The following is a 7469-nucleotide window of genomic DNA, read 5'->3' as shown; positions in this document are numbered from 1 at the left end:
CAACTCTGTGTGACCCCATAGAAGGCAGCCCACCAGGCTCCCCCATCCCTGGGATTCTCTAGGCAAGAACACTGGAGTGGGTTGCCATTTCCTTCTCCAATGCATGAAAGTGAAAAGTGAAAGTGAAGTCGCTCAGTCGTGTCCGACTTTTAGCGACCCCATGGACTGCAGCCCACCAGGCTCCTCCATCCATGGGATTTTCCAGGCAAGAGTACTGGAGTGGGGTGCCACTGCCTTCTCTGACAAACGAAGATGACTGAGTAACTAAACAACAACATTAAGATATTATAATAATACTTGGAGCTTCAGTTATTTTGTTTTAAGCCTTTTGGAAAACTAGTCCATTATTGAGATAAGTTGTCTGGAAACTGATAAGAGTTGATAAGGGTGTTCTCAGAAAATAATATACCTAAAAAGATGAAAACCCTGCTTTCATTAGGCTCACAATCTAGAAAAGGAATAGGTAAAAAGAAAATTGCTGCAAAATGATACAAATATAAATGTATAAGTATATTCATTCTCATCTTTTAAATAAGCAACACTCTTTAAAAACCAGAATAGCCCACACTAGTGAAAAGTGTGGTAGGCACTGTAGTCTATTGGTAAACTGTATATTAGAAAAGCATTTTCAGAACATAATCTGACAACATCTATTAAGAGCCTTAAAAACATTCATCTTTTTTGACTCAATAGGATTTTTACTTACATGATGATGAAGGCAAAAAAGTCATTTATAGAGCACTATTTATACACAATTTTATTTATATGCAAATGTTTCTCAGAACAGTGATTATTATTAAATTGTAATAGGATTTAGAAATATCCTAACTTCTAAGTTTAGCAATAGCAACATGATTGAACAAATTATGAATTATTTTTAAACAAGTGCTTTTGAACATGTACCATACATCTACCTTTCAAAGCACTGGGAATCAATGGACTACAAGATATGTAAGGTTTATCTTCTCATGGTGTTCACATTGAAGTAGTGGGAGATAGATGGTTAAAAAGTAAATGGATGAACAAGATAACATTAGGTTTGATGAGGAATCTGAAGAACAGGAAGTGATAGTGGCTGGAGATGGCTGGCAAGCCCTGCTTTAAATTGGGTGGTCAAGAAGCCTTCTTAGAGGAGAAACTTAGCCAAAATCAGGGAGTCAGTCTTCTGCAAACCTGGGAGCAAAAAAAAAAAAAAAAAGATAAAAAAATTCCATGGTATTGGATAAGATAACTTAGGTAAGTGTAGATTAAAAAAAAAAAAACAGAGAGAGAGGAAAGGGAAACCTGCTCTTGCATCTGTCAGAGGAGGCAAACTGCCACCCCCGAGACTGGGGAGGCTCACAGGTAAACAGAGGAAGTTGAGGCTTCCTCAGGGTGAAACAATCATGGGAACCTGTGCTTGGGGAAGAAACCATAGCCGTAACTGACAAACTGCTGGAGGCTCAGTGTCAACAATCTGAAAGTAAAAACTCCAGGGGACCCAGTCATGGGGGGACTCACAATATTGTGAGATTTACCTCCAGGAGCTTCATCAGGATCCTACAGGAGTACCAGGGAAAATCCCCTCAGCCTTCCTGCTGGGAGTGGGGTGATAGGGGGTAGCCAATTTGAAATAGACCAGAACACTCAGTCCTCTTAAGAAGGCCCTAGAGGAAAACTAGTACTAGAGTCTAACCCTCTAGGGTATTAACTGAACCCAACTGACCTCAGAGAAGGGAATATCCAGCTCCAGCTGGCTCAAGCCATTCTGTCCCACACAAGGGATGGGGTAGGGGAGAGAAAAATGAGAAACACTTGTGAGGTTCACAGTCCAGAGGAAGAGGCTTACTGAGGGGCTGAGACCTAATCATGGGATCTGCCTGCCCTCACACCTCACCTCCTCATTACTAAAGCCCTCTTATAGCAGTCCCTTTAATCCAGGACATCATGTCTGCATTTCAAGAAAAACTTACAAGACACTGCAAAAGAAAAAAGAAAAATATTTTTGAAGAGACAAAGCATCATCAGAACCAGACATGGCAGGGATGTTGGAAATATTAGATGAGGAATTGAAAAGCAACTATGCCTTCCCTGGTGGCTCAGTGGTAAAGAATCTGCCTGCCAATGCAGGAGGCCTGGGTTTGATCCCTGGGGCAAGAAGATCCCCTGGAGAAGAAAATGGCAAGCCACTCCTGTATTCTTCCCTGGGAAATCCTATAGACAGAGGAGCCTGGTGGGCTACAGTTCTTGGGGTCACAAAAGAGTCAAATGCTAAAAAGAAACTAAACAACAATAACAATAACATGAATAATATGCCAAGGGCTCTAATGTATAGAGTATACAGCACATAAAAACAGATGGGTGATAGAAGCAGAAAGATGGAGATTCTAAGAAAGAACCAAGAGTAAATGCTAGAGATAAAAAGCAGTGTAACAGAAATGGGGGGGGGACCTACAACTAGGCATATTATTTTCAAATTAAAGAAAAAACATTTTGGCTATAGAGGAATAAAGATAAGAATTATATCCAATTCTCCTCAGAAACCAAGCAAACATGGAAGAGAGTAGAGTGAAAAAGTTTTAAGTGTTGAGAGAAAAAACCACCAACTTAGAATTCTGTAATTTGTGAAATGATTGTTCAAAAGTGAAGGAAAAATGAATACTTCTTCAGACAAACAAAAATTGGGAAAGGAGTACAACAAGGCTGTATACTGTCATACTGTTTATTTAACTAATATGCAGACTGCTGCTGCTGTTGCTGCTCCTAAGTCACTTCAGTCGTGTCCGACTCTGTGTGACCCCATAGACGGCAGCCCACCAGGCTCCCCCATCCCTACATCATGCAAAATCCCAGACTGGATAAAGCACAAGCTGGAGTCAAGGTTGCCAGGCAAAATATCAATAACCTCAGATACGCAGTTGAAGCCTGGTGTGCTACAGTCCATGGGGTCACAAAGAGTCAGACATGACTGAACAAATGAACTGAACTGATGCAGATGATATCACTCTAGTGGCACAAAGCAAAGAGGAACTAAAGAGTCTCTTGATGAGGGTGAAAGACGAGAGTGAAAAAGTTGGCTTGAAACTCAACATTCAAAGAGCTAAGATCATGGTATCTGGTCCCATCACTTCATGGCAAATAGATGGGGAAAAAGTGGAAGCAGTGACAGATTTTATTATCTTGGGCTCTAAAATCACTGCGGATGGTGACTGCAGCCATAATATTAAAAGACACTTGCTCTTTGGAAGGAAAGCTATGACAAACCTAATAAAATCTAAAGGGAAGATGTAGAAATTCTGGAGATGGATTCACAAAAATGTGAATATAATTACTGCCACAGAGCAGTGCATTTAAGAAATGGTTTAAAAAGTTCGTTTTACATTATGTATACTTTACTGTGTAGGGGAGAGGAAAATTCCTCTTTCTTTTACACTTCTAGGCTCTCTGGATGGAGCCTTGGAAATTCAAATGATGTAAGACAGATGAACAAGTGAAATACAGTTTATTAACCTGTGCAGCACGCACACTTATGGAAAGATCTTCTATCATTTACAGATTGCTATTGTTGTACTCGGACAGTTTTGCAAAAGTGTTTCATGTTCAAGAAGATTCATAGAAAGGACTTTTGATAAATACAGGTATCTGATATATTTCAGACCATGCTAGTCAACTTTGTAAGAAATTGTATAGATCTAGCAGAAAGCCTAATGGCTTCACAAAACTGTTAACAAAAAGGATTAGTTGCTGAGTGAACTGGTGAACATGGCTATTATTTTTATGTCTAAAAATATTGTCTAAATATATTTTATGTCTAAATATATTGTCTAAAATATTGAATTCATGTTTATGTATGGCAAAACCAGTATAATATTGTAAAGTAATTAATCTCCAATTAAAATAAATAAATCTATATTAAAAAATAAAATAAAATATTACCAGTTTAAGTTTGCATTTTCCAGATATAATGAAACAGTTCCCTTCAAGATAATTATGACTTACAACAATTTGGAAAATTAGACCTTTGTAAGTAGAACTAAAACATGTCTTTTCTTTCTACCTGATCCCTCCAAAACTTGGAAACTCTTAGGTTCCCAGCAGATGTATCAGATAAATAAGGAAGGCCACTTCCTATCAAGGACAACTCTTCCCCCTCCGGGTGATAATTGTATTCCGTGAACAAAGTTTCTTATCTGTATAGGGGGTACTGAAAATCAGTATCAATTTCATGGAGTTATTATTGATGTGAAAGTGCTTACTGCAGTTCATAGCACAGAAGAGATGTTCAATAAGTGGAAACAATTATGGAAATATATTTTACCAAAATATTAAATTGATTGTCCCTTGCTAGGGTGTGAATGTTTTTGTAAAAGGAATGAAAATGGAATTCTTGAGGTTATAGCTTAAAGGGTACTGGTGCTGGTATAAAGAGCACAATTGGCAAGAAAACAGCCAACCACAATTTCCTCCACAGAAGACAGATCAAAACCCAAATCAGAGGACAGCAAAGGTCTGGGAATGAGAGGCAGAGAGCTGGAGACATCTGTCCCCAGTGATCACCATCCCCAAAGTAGGGGGGATACAGGATATGATAGAAACCCCTTCAAGTATGGCTCATGCCTTACCTCCTGCTAGAAGCCAGCAGAGTTATCAGCTTTGTAGAGGAGACTCCCAGGCCATAAACCTGTGTTACGAGTGAAATAGAAAATCCTGATTTCCCACCTGGGGTCTGGAAAATTCAGAAAGCGGGAAGCAACAGGCTTATGGAGTGTGGAACCAGGATGAGAGAATGCCATAGAGGGAGATGAAGTGTGTGCCATCCAGCTGGGGAGCAAATGAGAACCAATTACATCCCTCCTTTAAAATTCCATGAAGCAAAGAGAAATGAAAGTCACTCAGTCGTGTCCAACTCTTTGTGACCCCCATATACTGTCCATAGAATTATCCAGGCCAGAATATTGGAATGGGTAGTCTTTCAATTTTCTAGGGCATCGTCCCAACCCAGGGATTGAACCAAGGTCTCCCACATTGCAGGTGGATTCTTTACCGGGGAAGAATTTACCAGGGAAGCAAAGAATACTGGAGTGGGTAGCCTATCGCTTCTCCAATGGATCTTTCCAACCTAGGAATCAAACAGGGTCTCCTGAATTGCAGGTGGATTCTTTACCAACTAAGCTATCAGGGAAGCCCGAAAATCCCATAGAAAAGTAGATTTTAAAAACAAAGCAAGTTTAAAAAGCAAAATCTGCTGGGAAATCAGAAATCAGACTTTGCTAGAGTTTAAGAGACACTAGGACAATAAATAAGAATTCTTCTTAAATATAGGTCAACTACTTTATAATCAGGTTAGATCTATAATCTCTATCCTTCATTCTCCAGGTTACCAGTGGTGCAGGAGAAGGAAATATCATGTCCTGGGAGCCCTGAGACTAGCTGTCAAGTGAGAGTCCTTGGCTTCTGCAGGAAAGAATACAAGAGCGAGCTGAAGTAGAGTGAAAAATGGACTGATTCAGGGAGATACACTGTCCACAGACAGAATGTGGACTTTCTCAGAAGGCAAGAGTGCTCCCAAAGTATGGGGTTGTGAGTTTTTATGGGTTGGGGAATTTCATAGGATAGAGAGTGGGAAGAATATTCTTGCTATTCTGAGGAAGGGACGGGGAGTGCCAGGAGCTGGGTCATGGAACATTTTTTTGCCTTTTATGGTCAGCCTTGGAACTATCACAATGCCTGTCATGGTGCAAGGGGAATGATTTTTAGTGTTCTAATGAAGGTGTAATGAGTTAGAGGTCAGTGACCAGATCATGCTCAACACCATCTTGATTGTAGCTGGTTTGAGCCAGTTTTTGTGGGATCCTGCCTACCAATGCTGGAGACACAGGAGATGCAGGTTTGATGCCTGGTTGGGAAGATTCCCTGGAGAAAAAAAAACAGCAACCCACTCCAATATTCTTGCCCAGGAAATCTAATGGACAGAGGAGCATGGTGGGCTACAGTCTATGGGGTCACAAAAGAGTTGGATTCGACTGAGCAACTAAACAACAGAAATTAGAATCAGGGTCATAAAATAAAAATTTAACCTTTTTTCTTTCCCTTTGTGCTGACTTGACTTTCACTTGCTCACAAGTCACCTCCTGCAGAGGCCTCCCATCCCTGGCCCTTCAGACAAGACTTCCTGGGGAGAAATGGCTCCACTGACACCTCAGCTCTGAGGGCCGAGGGCAGAGACGCTGCTCCCGGGGCTGTGATTCAAGATGGTGGCCAGGGGGCCGTGGGCAGAGACGATGCACCTGGCACTGGATCTGGGCGCGTAGCTACACAGCTGAGCCCGGACTCTCGAGAACCCCGCCCCTCTCCACTCACATGAACCACTAGCCCCAGCCCCTGGAGGGCTTTTAGCGGGGAGCATGTGCTCCAGAGCAAGTTCTATTGGAACTAGCCACAGCTGGCAAAGGACGCTTGTTGGGGTCTGACGTGGGACGGACGGTGGGTAACAGAACAGGAAGAAATCCAACCCCCTTCTGCTCAATAAGAGTGTGATTCTCCTAGAGACCTAGGTAAGGGAGAAGCAGCAGACTAGTTAAGAAAATTAGACTTAATATCATTGTAGTTTGCATCATTCCCTTTAAAAGTTATGTTCACTCCTGAAAACCTGTGCCTCCCCTCCTGATAGAAGCCAGGTGAGGCTGATACACCTTCCTGTTCTATCAGGTCAAAGACTTAAAGAACCAGACTCTCAGGAGCCTCTCAGAGTGGGACTCTTGAGGGAAATCCATTGTCTGGGTGACCAGGCTCACACTAGACCCAGAAACCAACAGCATCTTCTCCTTCAGATGCCCCCACCCTTCCTGACCTAAGCCCCAAGAAACACCCTGTCATGATAAACTGAGGTTATACTAAAGATTTGGTGACTGGCCAGGGAATGGAGACTGACTCAAGTGATGAGACCTTCATGGGGATGGGGTTTTCCCATGAGGATGAGTCTCCTGCAGGAGGCAGGTGGAGATTACTGTGAACAGAGTGGAAGGGGGTTCTAAGTAAAAAACCAGGTTCAAGAGTACTGGTGTTGCCCTGGGGTGTTCTCCCAAAAGAAAGAAAGAAAGTGTAGTCGTGCAGTCGTTTCCAACTCTGAGACCCCATAAACTGTAGCCTGCCAAGCTCCTCTGTCTGTGGAAATCTCTAGGCAGGAGTACTGGGGTGAATTGCCATTTCCTTTCCCAGGGGCTCTTCCCAACTCTGGGACTGAACCTGGGTCTTCCACATTGCTGGCAGATTCTTTAATATCTGAGCCACAAGGGAAGCCTAAGTGATTCTCTAAGTGATTTCCCCTTTATAATATGGGAAAAGACAAACTGTGAAAATCTTTAGCTCTTTCCCTGCTTACTGAAATAGATACTGACCCTTTGAAACATATTCTGGTTCTTGAGTTAACTAAGTGAGACCATCCCTGCCCAGCGCAGGACTGCAGTTCCAGGGAGGCTGATGGGACAAGA

The 7469-nt window shown here is 42.0% G+C and overlaps 1 long non-coding RNA gene across 1 annotated transcript; it reads right to left on the bottom strand.

Annotated features, from left to right (window-relative positions):
• Positions 1–730: 730 nt before the first annotated feature.
• LOC147361894 (uncharacterized) lies at positions 731–6482 on the bottom strand. The gene is made up of 3 exons (XR_015138361.1): positions 6057–6482; positions 4602–4800; positions 731–1173 (listed from the first exon to the last, which is right to left on the bottom strand). It is a non-coding gene; the product is annotated as an uncharacterized LOC147361894 (long non-coding RNA).
• Between the last annotated feature and the right edge of the window lie 987 nt (positions 6483–7469).

Source organism: Bos grunniens, chromosome 12, assembly GCF_055505025.1.
Source record: "Bos grunniens cultivar Pamir isolate PY7600 chromosome 12, Bosgru_T2T1.0, whole genome shotgun sequence".
In the NCBI taxonomy this organism is placed as follows: Eukaryota; Metazoa; Chordata; class Mammalia; order Artiodactyla; family Bovidae; genus Bos; species Bos grunniens.
The sequence above is the reverse complement of the archived record's forward strand: the minus strand, read 5'-3'. Positions and strand labels throughout refer to the sequence as shown.